Source organism: Anomaloglossus baeobatrachus, chromosome 7 (genome assembly GCF_048569485.1).
Source record: "Anomaloglossus baeobatrachus isolate aAnoBae1 chromosome 7, aAnoBae1.hap1, whole genome shotgun sequence".
Taxonomy (NCBI): domain Eukaryota; kingdom Metazoa; phylum Chordata; class Amphibia; order Anura; family Aromobatidae; genus Anomaloglossus; species Anomaloglossus baeobatrachus.
The window spans coordinates 161,502,032-161,519,587 of record NC_134359.1 but is presented as its reverse complement, the minus strand read 5'-3'; the positions used below and the strand labels follow the sequence as shown (position 1 = coordinate 161,519,587).

Sequence of the window (17,556 nt, the reverse complement as noted above, 5' to 3'; positions counted from 1 at the left end):
ACGTTTAGGATGCCACTAGGTACACTGAGTGTTTGCTAGTATAATGGCTTAGTTATAATGAGTTGGAGTGTGCAATGCAGGCAGAGGTGCTCTGCAAATGTCTTTGCACTAGTGTGACTAGACAACAGTCCAATAGCCACGTTTAGGATGCCACTAGGTACACTGTGTGTTTGCTAGTATAATGGCTTAGTTATAATGAGCTGGAGTGTGCAATGCAGGCAGAGGTGCTCTGCAAATGTCTTTGCACTAGTGTGACTATAGCAAAGTCCAATAGCCACGTTTAGGATGCCACTAGGTACACTGTGTGTTTGCTAGTATAATGGCTTAGTTATAATGAGCTGGAGTGTGCAATGCAGGCAGAGGTGCTCTGCAAATGTCTTTGCACTAGTGTGACTATAGCAAAGTCCAATAGCCACGTTTAGGATGCCACTAGGTACACTGAGTGTTTGCTAGTATAATGGCTTAGTTATAATGAGTTGGAGTGTGCAATGCAGGCAGAGGTGCTCTGCAAATGTCTTTGCACTAGTGTGACTATAGCAAAGTCCAATAGCCATGTTTAGGATGCCACTAGGTACACTGAGTGTTTGCTAGTATAATGGCTTAGTTATAATGAGTTGGAGTGTGCAATGCAGGCAGAGGTGCTCTGCAAATGTGTTTGCACTAGTGTGACTAGACAACAGTCCAATAGCCACGTTTAGGATGCCACTAGGTACACTGAGTGTTTGCTAGTATAATGGCTTAGTTATAATGAGTTGGAGTGTGCAATGCAGGCAGAGGTGCTCTGCAAATGTCTTTGCACTAGTGTGACTAGACAACAGTCCAATAGCCACGTTTAGGATGCCACTAGGTACACTGAGTGTTTGCTAGTATAATGGCTTAGTCTAATGAGTTGGAGTGTGCAATGCAGGCAGACGTGCTCTGCAAATGTCTTTGCACTAGTGTGACTATAGCAAAGTCCAATAGCCACGTTTAGGATGCCACTAGGTACACTGAGTGTTTGCTAGTATAATGGCTTAGTTATAATGAGTTGGAGTGTGCAATGCAGGCAGACGTGCTCTGCAAATGTCTTTGCAGTAGTGTGACTATAGCAAAGTCCAATAGCCACGTTTAGGATGCCACTAGGTACACTGAGTGTTTGCTAGTATAATGGCTTAGTTATAATGAGTTGGAGTGTGCAATGCAGGCAGAGGTGCTCTGCAAATGCCTTTGCACTAGTGTGACTAGACAACAGTCCAATAGCCACGTTTAGGATGCCACTAGGTACACTGAGTGTTTGCTAGTATAATGGCTTAGTTATAATGAGTTGGAGTGTGCAATGCAGGCAGAGGTGCTCTGCAAATGTCTTTGCACTAGTGTGACTAGACAACAGTCCAATAGCCACGTTTAGGATGCCACTAGGTACACTGAGTGTTTGCTAGTATAATGGCTTATATTGCACTAGTGTGACTATATATGTGACGTTTGGGATGCCACTAGGTACACTGAGTGTTTGCTAGTATAATGGCTTAGTTATAATGAGTTGGAGTGTGCAATGCAGGCAGAGGTGCTCTGCAAATGCCTTTGCACTAGTGTGACTATAGCAAAGTCCAATAGCCATGTTTAGGATGCCACTAGGTACACTGAGTGTTTGCTAGTATAATGGCTTAGTTATAATGAGTTGGAGTGTGCAATGCAGGCAGAGGTGCTCTGCAAATGTGTTTGCACTAGTGTGACTAGACAACAGTCCAATAGCCACGTTTAGGATGCCACTAGGTACACTGAGTGTTTGCTAGTATAATGGCTTAGTTATAATGAGTTGGAGTGTGCAATGCAGGCAGAGGTGCTCTGCAAATGTCTTTGCACTAGTGTGACTAGACAACAGTCCAATAGCCACGTTTAGGATGCCACTAGGTACACTGAGTGTTTGCTAGTATAATGGCTTAGTCTAATGAGTTGGAGTGTGCAATGCAGGCAGACGTGCTCTGCAAATGTCTTTGCACTAGTGTGACTATAGCAAAGTCCAATAGCCACGTTTAGGATGCCACTAGGTACACTGAGTGTTTGCTAGTATAATGGCTTAGTTATAATGAGTTGGAGTGTGCAATGCAGGCAGACGTGCTCTGCAAATGTCTTTGCAGTAGTGTGACTATAGCAAAGTCCAATAGCCACGTTTAGGATGCCACTAGGTACACTGAGTGTTTGCTAGTATAATGGCTTAGTTATAATGAGTTGGAGTGTGCAATGCAGGCAGAGGTGCTCTGCAAATGCCTTTGCACTAGTGTGACTAGACAACAGTCCAATAGCCACGTTTAGGATGCCACTAGGTACACTGAGTGTTTGCTAGTATAATGGCTTAGTTATAATGAGTTGGAGTGTGCAATGCAGGCAGAGGTGCTCTGCAAATGTGTTTGCACTAGTGTGACTAGACAACAGTCCAATAGCCACGTTTAGGATGCCACTAGGTACACTGAGTGTTTGCTAGTATAATGGCTTATATTGCACTAGTGTGACTATATATGTGACGTTTGGGATGCCACTAGGTACACTGAGTGTTTGCTAGTATAATGGCTTAGTTATAATGAGTTGGAGTGTGCAATGCAGGCAGAGGTGCTCTGCAAATGTGTTTGCACTAGTGTGACTAGACAACAGTCCAATAGCCACGTTTAGGATGCCACTAGGTACACTGAGTGTTTGCTAGTATAATGGCTTAGTCATAATGAGTTGGAGTGTGCAATGCAGGCAGAGGTGCTCTGCAAATGTCTTTGCACTAGTGTGACTAGACAACAGTCCAATAGCCACGTTTAGGATGCCACTAGGTACACTGAGTGTTTGCTAGTATAATGGCTTAGTTATAATGAGTTGGAGTGTGCAATGCAGGCAGACGTGCTCTGCAAATGTCTTTGCACTAGTGTAACTATAGCAAAGTCCAATAGCCACGTTTAGGATGCCACTAGGTACACTGAGTGTTTACTAGTATAATGGCTTAGTTATAATGAGTTGGAGTGTGCAATGCAGGCAGAGGTGCTCTGCAAATGTCTTTGCACTAGTGTGACTAGACAACAGTCCAATAGCCACGTTTAGGATGCCACTAGGTACACTGAGTGTTTGCTAGTATAATGGCTTAGTTATAATGAGTTGGAGTGTGCAATGCAGGCAGACGTGCTCTGCAAATGTCTTTGCATTAGTGTGACTAGACAACAGTCCAATAGCCACGTTTAGGATGCCACTAGGTACACTGAGTGTTTGCTAGTATAATGGTTTAGTTATAATGAGTTGGAGTGTGCAATGCAGGCAGACGTGCTCTGCAAATGTCTTTGCACTAGTGTGACTATAGCAAAGTCCAATACCACGTTTAGGATGCCACTAGGTACACTGAGTGTTTGCTAGTATAATGGCTTAGTTATAATGAGTTGGAGTGTGCAATGCAGGCAGAGGTGCTCTGCAAATGTCTTTGCACTAGTGTGACTAGACAACAGTCCAATAGCCACGTTTAGGATGCCACTAGGTACACTGAGTGTTTGCTAGTATAATGGCTTAGTTATAATGAGTTGGAGTGTGCAATGCAGGCAGACGTGCTCTGCAAATGTCTTTGCACTAGTGTGACTATAGCAAAGTCCAATAGCCATGTTTAGGATGCCACTAGGTACACTGTGTGTTTGCTAGTATAATGGCTTAGTTATAATGAGTTGGAGTGTGCAATGCAGGCAGACGTGCTCTGCAAATGTCTTTGCACTAGTGTGACTATAGCAAAGTCCAATAGCCACGTTTAGGATGCCACTAGGTACACTGAGTGTTTGCTAGTATAATGGCTTAGTTATAATGAGTTGGAGTGTGCAATGCAGGCAGAGGTGCTCTGCAAATGTCTTTGCACTAGTGTGACTATAGCAAAGTCCAATAGCCACGTTTAGGATGCCACTAGGTACACTGAGTGTTTGCTAGTATAATGGCTTAGTTATAATGAGTTGGAGTGTGCAATGCAGGCAGAGGTGCTCTGCAAATGTGTTTGCACTAGTGTGACTAGACAACAGTCCAATAGCCACGTTTAGGATGCCACTAGGTACACTGAGTGTTTGCTAGTATAATGGCTTAGTTATAATGAGTTGGAGTGTGCAATGCAGGCAGAGGTGCTCTGCAAATGTCTTTGCACTAGTGTGACTAGACAACAGTCCAATAGCCACGTTTAGGATGCCACTAGGTACACTGAGTGTTTGCTAGTATAATGGCTTAGTTATAATGAGTTGGAGTGTGCAATGCAGGCAGACGTGCTCTGCAAATGTCTTTGCACTAGTGTGACTATAGCAAAGTCCAATAGCCACGTTTAGGATGCCACTAGGTACACTGAGTGTTTGCTAGTATAATGGCTTAGTTATAATGAGTTGGAGTGTGCAATGCAGGCAGACGTGCTCTGCAATTGTGTTTGCACTAGTGTCACTATAGCAAAGTCCAATAGCCACGTTTAGGATGCCACTAGGTACACTGAGTGTTTGCTAGTATAATGGCTTAGTTATAATGAGTTGGAGTGTGCAATGCAGGCAGAGATGCTCTGCAAATGTCTTTGCACTAGTGTGACTAGACAACAGTCTAATAGCCACGTTTAGGATGCCACTAGGTACACTGAGTGTTTGCTAGTATAATGGCTTAGTTATAATGAGTTGGAGTGTGCAATGCAGGCAGAGGTGCTCTGCAAATGTCTTTGCACTAGTGTGACTATAGCAAAGTCAAATAGCCACGTTTAGGATGCCACTAGGTACACTGAGTGTTTGCTAGTATAATGGCTTAGTTATAATGAGTTGGAGTGTGCAATGCAGGTAGAGGTGCTCTGCAAATGTGTTTGCACTAGTGTGACTAGACAACAGTCCAATAGCCTTGTTTAGGATGCCACTAGGTACACTGAGTGTTTGCTAGTATAATGGCTTAGTTATATTGAGTTGGAGTGTGCAATGCAGGCAGAGGTGCTCTGCAAATGTCTTTGCACTAGTGTGACTAGACAACAGTGCAATAGCCACGTTTAGGATGCCACTAGGTACACTGAGTGTTTGCTAGTATAATGGCTTAGTTATAATGAGTTGGAGTGTGCAATGCAGGCAGACGTGCTCTGCAAATGTCTTTGCACTAGTGTAACTATAGCAAAGTCCAATAGCCACGTTTAGGATGCCACTAGGTACACTGAGTGTTTGCTAGTATAATGGCTTAGTTATAATGAGTTGGAGTGTGCAATGCAGGCAGAGGTGCTCTGCAAATGTCTTTGCACTAGTGTGACTATAGCAAAGTCCAATAGCCACGTTTAGGATGCCACTAGGTACACTGAGTGTTTGCTAGTATAATGGCTTAGTTATAATGAGTTGGAGTGTGCAATGCAGGCATAGGTGCTCTGCAAATGTGTTTGCACTAGTGTGACTAGACAACAGTCCAATAGCCACGTTTAGGATGCCACTAGGTACACTGAGTGTTTGCTAGTATAATGGCTTAGTTATAATGAGTTGGAGTGTGCAATGCAGGCAGAGGTGCTCTGCAAATGTCTTTGCACTAGTGTGACTAGACAACAGTCCAATAGCCACGTTTAGGATGCCACTAGGTACACTGAGTGTTTGCTAGTATAATGGCTTAGTTATAATGAGTTGGAGTGTGCAATGCAGGCAGACGTGCTCTGCAAATGTCTTTGCACTAGTGTGACTATAGCAAAGTCCAATAGCCACGTTTAGGATGCCACTAGGTACACTGAGTGTTTGCTAGTATAATGGCTTAGTTATAATGAGTTGGAGTGTGCAATGCAGGCAGACGTGCTCTGCAAATGTCTTTGCACTAGTGTGACTATAGCAAAGTCCAATAGCCACGTTTAGGATGCCACTAGGTACACTGAGTGTTTGCTAGTATAATGGCTTAGTTATAATGAGTTGGAGTGTGCAATGCAGGCAGAGGTGCTCTGCAAATGTCTTTGCACTAGTGTGACTAGACAACAGTCCAATAGCCACGTTTAGGATGCCACTAGGTACACTGAGTGTTTGCTAGTATAATGGCTTAGTTATAATGAGTTGGAGTGTGCAATGCAGGCAGAGGTGCTCTGCAAATGTCTTTGCACTAGTGTGACTATAGCAAAGTCAAATAGCCACGTTTAGGATGCCACTAGGTACACTGAGTGTTTGCTAGTATAATGGCTTAGTTATAATGAGTTGGAGTGTGCAATGCAGGCAGAGGTGCTCTGCAAATGTGTTTGCACTAGTGTGACTAGACAACAGTCCAATAGCCACGTTTAGGATGCCACTAGGTACACTGAGTGTTTGCTAGTATAATGGCTTAGTTATAATGAGTTGGAGTGTGCAATGCAGGCAGAGGTGCTCTGCAAATGTCTTTGCACTAGTGTGACTAGACAACAGTCCAATAGCCACGTTTAGGATGCCACTAGGTACACTGAGTGTTTGCTAGTATAATGGCTTAGTTATAATGAGTTGGAGTGTGCAATGCAGGCAGACGTGCTCTGCAAATGTCTTTGCACTAGTGTAACTATAGCAAAGTCCAATAGCCACGTTTAGGATGCCACTAGGTACACTGAGTGTTTGCTAGTATAATGGCTTAGTTATAATGAGTTGGAGTGTGCAATGCAGGCAGACGTGCTCTGCAAATGTCTTTGCACTAGCGTGACTATAGCAAAGTCCAATAGCCACGTTTAGGATGCCACTAGGTACACTGAGTGTTTGCTAGTATAATGGCTTAGTTATAATGAGTTGGAGTGTGCAATGCAGGCAGAGGTGCTCTGCAAATGTGTTTGCACTAGTGTGACTAGACAACAGTCCAATAGCCACGTTTAGGATGCCACTAGGTACACTGAGTGTTTGCTAGTATAATGGCTTAGTTATAATGAGTTGGAGTGTGCAATGCAGGCAGAGGTGCTCTGCAAATGTCTTTGCACTAGTGTGACTAGACAACAGTCCAATAGCCACGTTTAGGATGCCACTAGGTACACTGAGTGTTTGCTAGTATAATGGCTTAGTTATAATGAGTTGGAGTGTGCAATGCAGGCAGACGTGCTCTGCAAATGTCTTTGCACTAGTGTGACTATAGCAAAGTCCAATAGCCACGTTTAGGATGCCACTAGGTACACTGAGTGTTTGCTAGTATAATGGCTTAGTTATAATGAGTTGGAGTGTGCAATGCAGGCAGACGTGCTCTGCAAATATCTTTGCACTAGTGTGACTATAGCAAAGTCCAATAGCCACGTTTAGGATGCCCGTAGGTACACTGTGTGTTTGCTAGTATAATGGCTTAGTTATAATGAGTTGGAGTGTGCAATGCAGGCAGACGTGCTCTGCAAATGTCTTTGCACTAGTGCGACTATAGCAAAGTCCAATAGCCACGTTTAGGATGCCACTAGGTACACTGAGTGTTTGCTAGTATAATGGCTTAGTTATAATGAGTTGGAGTGTGCAGAGGACAGGAGGGTACAGTGGCAGGATTGTGGGGCTCTGGGTAGAGGAATGGAAGCCTGCCTTTCTATTCCCTCCTAATAGGGAAATGCAGGGAGGAAATCCCTGACCTTGGCTACACAGACGCTGTCGCTGTTTTCAGGACCTGTCACCTATGGCTCTGACCCTAACGGTTTGAGCCCTTAAAAGGACTGCTAGAAAGTGCTATCCCTAAGCTGTCCAGCGCTGTGTATGGAGCGCATACAGCTGTATCGGCGATAGGACTCAGGAGGATGGAGCTGCGACAGTGATGTCTGACACCAAAGACGCAGAAGAGATAATGGCGTCCTGGAGGAAAATGTCCGTTTTTATAATGCAGGGACATGTGACATGGACATCCTATCACACATGCCGTTGCTTCTCTGGCTAAAAGTCCACTTAGCTGTGTGTGTGTCTGAGATTGGCTGACATGCTGGCCCGCCCCACTACACGCGCGCGCTTAGGGAAGGAAGACAAGGAAAAAAAAAAAAATGGCGATCGCCATTATAGAAACAGCAGTGATCTGAAGGCGCTTTTCACGCACACTATACACTGAAATGTCATAATAGTGTGATTCACAGAGTGACTTACACTATTACAGCGGAAACCAAGCTAGGAATTAGCTTTTTTTTTGCTGCTAGAACCGTTCTCGAACGTTTCTAGAACTATCGAGCTTTTGCAAAAAGCTCGAGTTCTAGTTCGATCTAGAACAGGCCCCAAAATCACTCGAGCCTAGAACTGGAGAACCTCGAACCAAGAACCGCGCTCAACTCTAATCAAGACCAGAGTCAACATAGCCATCAACCAGGAAATTTTAGAGCACTTCATGCTCCCTTTTGCCCACAAGCTTTTTGGAGATGGAAATTTCCTTTTCCAGGACTTGGCACCTTTCCAAACTGCCAAAAGTAGCAATATCTGGTTTAATAACCATAGTATCAATTTGCTTGATTGGCCAGTAAACTTGCCTGACCTAAACCCCATAGAGAATCTATGGGGTATTGTCAAGAGGAAGACGAGAGACACCAGACCGAACAATGTAGATGAGCTAAGGCTGATATCAAAGCAACCTGGGCTTCCATAACACCTCAGCAGTGCCACAGGATGATCACCTCCACGCCACGCCGCATTGATGCAGTAATTCATGCAAAAGGAGCCCTGACCAAGTATTGAGGCATGTACTGTACATACTTTTCAGTAAGCCAATATTTCTGAGTTTAAAATGATTTTTTTCAGTTGCTGTTATATAATATTCTAATTTTCTGAGATAATGACCTTTGGGTTTTCATTGGCTGTAAGCCATAATTGTCAACATTAACAGGAATAAACACTTGAAATAGGTCACTCTGCTTGTAATGACTCCGAACAGTCCCCATATTAAGACCGCATATCCTTAATGCAATGACGGGACGCCTCACAGATAGAGGTTTACACCCCCATCAGTCACTTGGAGAGTGAAGCAAAGGCCGCCTGTGATTCTATTCACATTTTAAATAGGCAGGATCTTCCCACTATATTAGGACTAGATGTGACCTCGCACTGATGTGCTGTGTCCATAGTATCAGGTATTAATGCTCTGGGGCAAAACTCCAGTGTATATCTTGATAGGGTGCTACGATCCTTTGTTACCACACAACCATCGTACATTAGGCATACGACAAACCTATTGTGTAAGTTGGATGGTGTACATGTGGGTACTGATACTATTTTAAAGTCAGTTGATGCTGAACAATTCTATAATTGTATCCCACATGAAAAAGGCATTGAAGCGGTGAGGCACTATTTGGATACCAGTGGAGTACAACACAGAGAATATAATCAATTTATTGTTAAACTACTTTTTTTGTTTTACTACTTTATTAGCATTATTACATTTGAGATATCGGTCTGCATAGATTAATACCCCACTATCCACTCACTAGTTGTTTGCCTTTCTGCTTTCACCTTATTGGTCTGAATTATAACTATGGTCGTCACTATACTACATAGTTTTTAACATTTTGGCTTTTAACTGTGATTAATAAAGGTTTTTATTAGAGGGTGTATTTTTGGTCCTTTTTTCTTTTTAGCATATTTTTTCCTCTATTTTTCTATATTTTTTGTCTTTTCCAGTCTGATATGGCTTGTTTTCTCTCGGGGCCCCTGAACACTAATAGATGCCTTAGTGACGCAAACGAAGTCTTCTTTGGTAAGGCTAGTTTCACACTTGCGTTCAGCGCATTCCGTCACTATGGAGAATAGCACAGTCCGTTAACGGACCACGCTATTCTCCATAGAGTTGTATGGACGACGCACTGTAACGCAAGTGTCTGCGTTGCATCCACTGGACGACGCAGCGGCGTTATTTTGACGCTGCGTCTAGCGGATTGAACGCAGCATGTAACGTTTTTTGGAGTGTTAAAATAGCGCACCATGACGGATTCCATTGGAATCCGCCACGGTGTCTAATGATTGTCTATGGTGGCGGTTTCCGCCGCTATGCGCTAAGCGGCGGAATCCGCTGACGGATTTCGTCACGTTCTACTGCACATGCTCAGCATGTCCAGTAGAACGATAGAAATCGTTTAAAATCACTCCTGGTCTCTGTCCCCCCTCTCCCTCCTCTCTCCCCCCCTCTCTCATACTCACCGATCACCGGTGCGGCTCTGCACGGCTGTCACACTGCTCCGGCGGCTTTTCCTCTTTTGAAAAAGCCGGCCGCCCATTATTCAATCTCGTATTCCCTGCTTTCCCCACCCACCGGCGCCTATGATTGGTTGCAGCCAGACCCGCCCCCACGCTGACTGACAGCTGTCTCACTGCAACCAATCACAGCCGCCAGTGGGCGTGTCTATATCGTGCAGTACAATAAATAAATAAATAATTTAAAAAAACGGCGTGCGGTCCTCCCCAATTTTAATACCAGCCAGATAAAGCCATACGGCTGAAGGCTGGTATTCTCAGGATGGGGAGCCCCACATTATGGGGAGCCCCCCAGCCTAACAATATCAGCCAGCAGCCGCCCAGAATAGTCGCATCCATTAGATGCGACAGTTCTGGGACTGTACCCGGCTCTTCCCGATTTGCCCTGGTGCGTTGGCAAATCGGGGTAATAAGGAGTTAATGGCAGCCCATAGCTGCCACTAAATCCTAGATTAATCATGTCAGGCATCTCCCCGAGATACCCTCTATGATTAACCTGTAAGTTAAAGAAAATAAACACACACACCCTAAAAAATCCTTTATTTGGAATAAAAGACAAAAAAACACCCTCTTTTACCACTTTATTAAAATCCCCAAATACCCCTCCAGGTCCGACATAATCCAGAGGTCCCGCAACACATCCAGCTCTGCTACATGAAGCTGACAGGAGTGGCAGTAGAACACCGCCGCTCCTGTGAGCTCCACGCAGCAACTGAAGTGAATGGCGCTGTCGGCGGGGACGTCACTGAGGTAATGCCGGTGTGTGTGAGCGGTGATGATGGGTGCGGTAGTGTCGGGATGTGTGCAGGAATGATGAGGGCTGTAGTGTCGGGATGTGTGCGGGGATGTCGGGCTGTGTGCGGGGATGTCGCAGTGTGTGCGGGGATGTCGCAGTGTGTGCGGTGATGTCGGGCTGTGTGCGGGGATGTCGGGCTGTGTGCGGTGATGTCGGGCTGTGTGCGGGGATGTCGGGCTGTGTGTGGGGATGTCGGGATGTGTACGGTGATGTCGGGATGTGTGCGGGGATGTCGGGCTGTGTGCAGTGATGTCAGGCTGTGTGCGGGGATGTTGGGCTGTGTGCAGGGATGTCGGGCTGTGTGCAGTGATGTCAGGCTGTGTGCGGGGATGTTGGGCTGTGTGCAGGGATGTCGGGCTGTGTGCGGGGATGTCGGGCTGTGTGCGGGGATGTCGGGATGTGTGCGGGGATGTCGGGCTGTGTGCGGGGATGTCGGGCTGTGTGCGGGGATGTCGAGTTGTGTGCGGTGATGTCGGGCTGTGTGCGGGGATGTCGGGCTGTGTGCGGAGATGTCGGGCTGTGTGCGGGGATGTCGGGATGTGTGCGGGGATGTCGGGCTGTGTGCGGGGATGTCGGGCTGTGTGTGGTGATGTCGGGCTGTGTGTGGTGATGTCGGGCTGTGTGCGGGGATGTCGGGCTGTGTGCGGGGATGTCGGGCTGTGTGCGGGGATGTCGGGCTGTGTGCGGGGATGATGGGTGCTCTCTCTCTTGGCCCAAAGAAAACAACGCAATGCGTTATTTCACTGGAATCCGTGGCCTTTATTATCACACTTTTTGCAAGGCATCCGTCACATGCATTACACAACGCAATGTGACGGATGCCGTTCAACGCAAATGTGAAACTAGCCTAAAGGCCACTTTACACACAGAGATAAATCTTTGGCAGATCTGTGGTTGCAGTGAAATCATGGACATATTGTTCCATTTGTACACAGCCACAAACCTGGCACTGATCGTCCACAATTTCATTGCAACCACAGATCTGCCGCAGATTTATCTCTGTGTGTAAAGTGGCCTTAAGACTTTAGATAAAATATAAGACCAAACAAGACCAAAAGGAACCTTAACCCCTTTAAAACCGGCCGATTTTGCGCTTCCTGTTGGTTTTTCGCCACCCTTCTTCCAAGAGCCGTAAAGTTTTTATCTTTCCATCAATATAGGCATGTGAGGGCTCGCATTTTTGCTAAACGAGTTGTAGTTTTAAATTAAATCATAAGTTTTACCATATGGTGTACTGGAAAACGGCAAAGAAATTCTAAATGCTGAAAAATAGCAAAAAAATTATTTTTGAGATATTTTATTCACTGTTCACTATATGGTAAAAGTGATGTGTCAGTGTGATACCTCAGGTCGGTCTGAGTTCGTAGACACTAAACATTCATAGGCTTACTTTTATCTAAGGGGTTAAAAAAATCAGAAGATTGTCCAAAAAAGTGGCATACATATTGCGCTATTTTACAAGACCTGTAGCGTTCTTATTTTTCGGAACCTATGGCTCAGGGATGGCTTTTTTTGCGTCTTGAGACGACATTTTTTACGGTACCATTTTTGCGCAGATGCTATGTTTTCATCGCCTGTTATTGCATTTTGTACAAAATTTGAGGCGACCAAAAAGCATAATTTTGGCATTTGGAGTTTTTTTGCCACTACGTTGTTTACCGATCAGATTAATTTATTTTATATTTTGATAGATCGGGCATTTCTGAATGCGGCAATACCAAATGTGTGTAAATTTTTCATTTTTTTAACCCTTTAATTTTCAATGGGGCGAAAGGAGGGGGATTTGAACTTTTAGGTTTTTTTATTTTCTTTTAATTTGTGAAAACTTTTTTTTCACTTTTTTTTTTATTTTACTAGATCCCCTAGGGGACTATAATGATCAGCAGTCTAAACGCTCTTCCATATCTGCTGATCACAACTGCACAGCTGTGAACACCAGATATGCTCATCTCCTATCTCACACAGCTCTAGGGAGACAGGAAGTGAGTCATGTCAGCTACAGGAGTCATCACATAAACCAGTGCTACCATGACAACCATCGGATCCCCACGATCATGTCTCGTGACTTCTGGTGTCGAGCGGTGAGTAAACGTAAACCGCGACCGCTATTATAATGCCGATGTCACAGTTTCACAGCTACATTTAAGGGGTTAACAGATACGGGCGGATCGCGGATCTACTCATACCTGGAAGGCACACATGTCAGCTGTACAAATCAGCCGACATGTCCGCGGATCCCCTCCGACTGCCCACGGCAGTCGAAGGGGATTAACACTATGACCGCTAGGACGTAATTTTACGACCCACGGTCGTTAAGGGGTGAAAACCATTTTCTCTGACCTGCAGATTGCATACATTAATAATATTAAGTCTTGGTGGATGGTCCAGTCGCTGGAGCACTATATAAAAAACAACATAGTGCCCAGAGGACTTAGGGTCAATATAATGCCAGAAGAGTGAGTTAGGACATCCCAATTAACCAAAAGGTGGGAGGAGGAATCTTTGGGTTCTTTGCTCTGGTTTGTGAGCATCCTATTAGAGGAGGAGAAAAGAACACTAGAGGAAACAGTTAAAAATCTCCATCCGACTGGATTGAGGAGCAGACGGACAAGATGTGTAGAACAATTCAGGCCCAGGCATATTTCATCTTGATGAGGTGGACAACCGAAATGAAGGACCTGTTTGCAGCCATCCGGGCACGCGAGCAGGAGATGGCCTCGAAGGAGCGAGTAAGCAGTGACCCACGCCCCTATGTTCTCCAGGGACCGGCCGTCCCGGCTGAGGGGTCCGGCCTGCCCCTGTCCGCCATGTCGCCTCTTTCGCCACCCATGTCCACGGCCAGTGCCCCGATCTGCCCACTACCCCAAGCAGCGGCAGCGGAACACGTGTTTTCTACAGAGGAGGACTCAGCAACTGGGACCTCGGGCCTCGCCTGCACCATCGATCCGGCACCCGTCTCGGCCCCGAGCCAGGCCGCAACCCTGATGACATGCCGTCTGGCCCCGAGCCAGGCTGCAACCCTGAAGGCATCTTCTCTGACTCCGGCAGTCCGCCCGGCCGCGACGGAGATGACAACGGCTCTGTCAGTCCGCCCGGCCAAAACGGAAGTGGAACCTGACCGGAAACCTGCCCCAGCCACTCCCAAATACCTCGTCCCGGCTGTGGAACAGCGGAAGTGCACCTGCATAGAGGCGTAGCAGGCCACTGAGCGATGGGGCCTGCGGCAATGTGAGAAGCCGGTCGTCGCCAGCGGCGAGGGCATCCGTGTGGGCCTGGCTCCCGAGCAGGAGGCGAAGCACGGAACCCATGCTCCATATTGGGAGCGGCAGCAACGGTAGCTGCGCCAAGAGATTGCCACTAGAGAGAAGTGCAAGGCTGAGGTGCTGGCCAGCACCTATAAAGAGAAGGACCACCTGCGGCAGGCCACTTTCCGGGTCCAGGGCCTGACCTACAGAGGACAGGTCCATTATTTTGACCCCCAAAAGGGATGGGGTTTCATTTATGAACCAGGACTGGATTCAGAAATCTTTGTGTCCCGGAGGGATGTAGCCCCTCACCTACCCACCGGCCATCCTGACCGAGATCTGGAACCCGTGGATATGGTGAGCTACACCCGGCATTGTGGAGAGCAAGGGTGGTTTGCCCTAGACATCAAGAAATGGGTGGTGGTGAATGAAACACCTTGCCTTGCCTCCCACCGTCACCTTTTTGAAGAAAAGGAGTAGGTAGCTGATCCTGGCTACCCTTCTAGAGTTTAATGTTTACTCCGCTGTTTTAAAGTTTAAATACTGGACCATGGCCTTTGGACTGGAAAGGCCACCCCAAAAACTTTCTTGGGTCTTGTAAATAACCCCATCTGCTTTCTTGTTGCCTCACCATCAGGACTGCAACGCCTCTGGAGAGGTTGGTAGGAGGAAGGGCCTGCTGTAGAGTCGGCCGAGGCCCAGTCACTAACAAAACCGGTAGCTAACCTCCAGGCCAAGGGTTCCCAGACTTTGGAACTCTTGGGGTGGACTGGCGGGTGAGGGACTTTAACCGGACATTGCGAACGCCCCCAGGAACCTGGAACGGTGTGCACTTGGGATTAGCGGTGGCACCGAGGGTGGGTTCAGGTGTTATGGGTGGCGGATGAAAATGGGAAATGTAGATACATGTTTTCATTTACTGCAACATTCAACTAATGTGCCTCCCATAAGGGATGAAATGTTCTTACAATGTTTTATATACTCTTGTTACTTTTTCAATTTCTAGTTGCTGCAAAAATAAACGTTAGTGGCCGGACAGTCTGCAGACGGGCTGTATTCAACCAAGCGGAATTGTGACACCATGGCAAAACTAGGTAGTCACAAACAGTTCACATGCTCCTTATCACCATCAGATACCCACACTTAGGCATAACACACAACCATTAAACCCTAGCCACCCCCTCATGATAATAAGGACACACCAGTGGGCGGGATCAAGCAGATGAGAACACCCACCTAGGGGTCCTGAGGTGTCAGAGGCGGGAACAAAACAGATCAGTCTGAGTCAGAGAGAAGTTAAGTTCAAGTTGTAGTGTGGAGAGCTGACAGCAGTGTAGTTAGGGGTCGTAGCCCTTGGACTACCTGGCTAGGTGGCAAACAGTGAGCAGGGCCACAGGCGACGGAGATCCGGTCGCGGGAAACCTAAAGTGGACCGGGGCAGGGTTGTAGCCCGCCGATAAAGACAGCGGGAATCTGGTCCGGAGGCCGTGCACAGTCGGGGTGCCTGGACCCTAGGGAGAGGAAGGTTGCAAGCCCCTTTCCAATTGACCAGCCGGGGACAAGGTTCCAGACTTTGTCCCATTAACTGCCCAGATAGAGCAAAATGGAAGTCCAATGCGGGGGATAGGGTGTCCATCAGAACCCACTGAGATCCCAAGGGTCAGCTTTCGTGGGCCACGGCTCCCAACACATACAGAACCGGGAGTGGATTTCTCCGTTCCATGCAAAGTCGTCCAGAAGGAAAGACAAACACAAAGTGCAGGACGAAGGGATACCTGTTCATTAACCTGGGTACGGGACCCGAATGCACCCTCCTAACGCAGTCGGCCACTGGCAACTTGGTTTACTACTAGACTTGTGTGAAATTACTGAACTGTGAGTACATCATTGTCCCCCGGTCCAGCCCGGCATGCCACCTCCTGCAGCCATCACTCCCATGTTCCATCCTCGGGCCCCGGGACTACACCTCCCCTACCCGTGGATGGGATCCCACCTTGCTTCCCCGCTCCATTAGCCCCGGGCGTCCCATCACCAGGCAGCGGCGGTGCCACCATCCCTCACCGCAACCCATGGGTGGCGTCACAGACACAACAACTCCCCTGTAAATATCCACTTTCCAACGGTTGTGAGGACGAGCGGCCGTGAGAGCCCGGGTCCGGTCACCACTCGAGTTGTAGTAACAAACCCGGATCTAACCAGGCCCCCGAGAGAAAGAAGCGGCAGCGGCCCCTACCTGCAACAACCCGAACCTGGCATCACAAACAGGATCCGAGCAGGCCCCAGAGAGAAAGAAGCGGCAGTGGCCCCCCCCGCAACACTGACAGCATGGTTCCATTATGGGGCCGGTCCTCAACCCTGGATCCTATATGCTACTTGCTGCAGACTCGTGGGACGGGTCCGGTGACTTTTTGTAGCTGTTCCCCCAACCTTTACAGAGTTGGTAGACAACGTGAAGTATGCCTGCCCTAGGATTTTGTATCCCGACAGTGCCAGTCCTGTGGAAGCAGCTGTCCTGCTTCTCCCCAGCGACTGTGTTGAACGCCTTGACCAACAGAGCTGCACGCGGCACGTCCGTTCTGCTCTGTGTCTGAAGCTGAACTATTTGTTGTAGTTGTGTTGTGTGTTCTGAGCTGTTGCCGATAGCCGGTGCCACCGGCTGGTTCACTACTCTCACTAGGTCAACCTGCTCTTCCCACTGTGTGCTCTTGACTCCCCCTGGTGGTTGCTTCTCCCTGACCCTGAGTCTCCAGTCCAGTGGGTCTGGGGAGCCCCTGGTGCGATGGTGTCCTGTAAACCCACCACTGTAGTGACCCCCTACTGTGATCCGACCCTAGCCCAGTCCCCATTGGGGAGGGCAACCCATTGACTGTATTATTGTGTATGTGTAAACTGGCATCGACCTTCTTTGGACCCAGGATGAGTACTACACCCTAATGGGGGTGAAGTACCCTGTGGCGCCTGAAGCACAAATGGCAGCACTCCCGGGCTGCAACATTTTACAGTGACCACCGCATTTTTGCTATGCAATAAACCAGAAACATTATTTCTTCCCTTTATGGGAGGCACAGCATCTTGAACGTGGCAAACAGGTTAACTCCGTACATTTTTTGCTAGCATTATCATCACATTCACACATGAGGTATACTTTCTGTACATGGTAATAAACATGGCAGTATTTAAATTAGTTAGCAGAGCATATTTACTAGAGTTGAGCGCGGTTCGAGGTTCGAGGTTCGAGGTTCTCCAGTTCTAGGCTCGAGTGATTTTGGGGGCTGTTCTAGATCGAAATAGAACTCGAGCTTTTTGCAAAAGCTCGATAGTTCTAGATACGTTCAAGAATGGTTCTAGCAGCAAAAAAAACAGCTAATTCATAGCTGGCTTTCCGCTGTAATAGTGTAAGTCACTCTGTGACTCACAC

General features: G+C 47.1%; 1 protein-coding gene across 5 annotated transcripts in view; it reads right to left on the bottom strand.

Moving 5' to 3' along the window:
• TRPM2 (transient receptor potential cation channel subfamily M member 2) overlaps positions 1-17,556 on the bottom strand; it is a 2,537,250-nt gene that overhangs the window by 2,479,429 nt on the left and 40,265 nt on the right. The gene's annotated exons all lie outside the window — the stretch shown is intronic.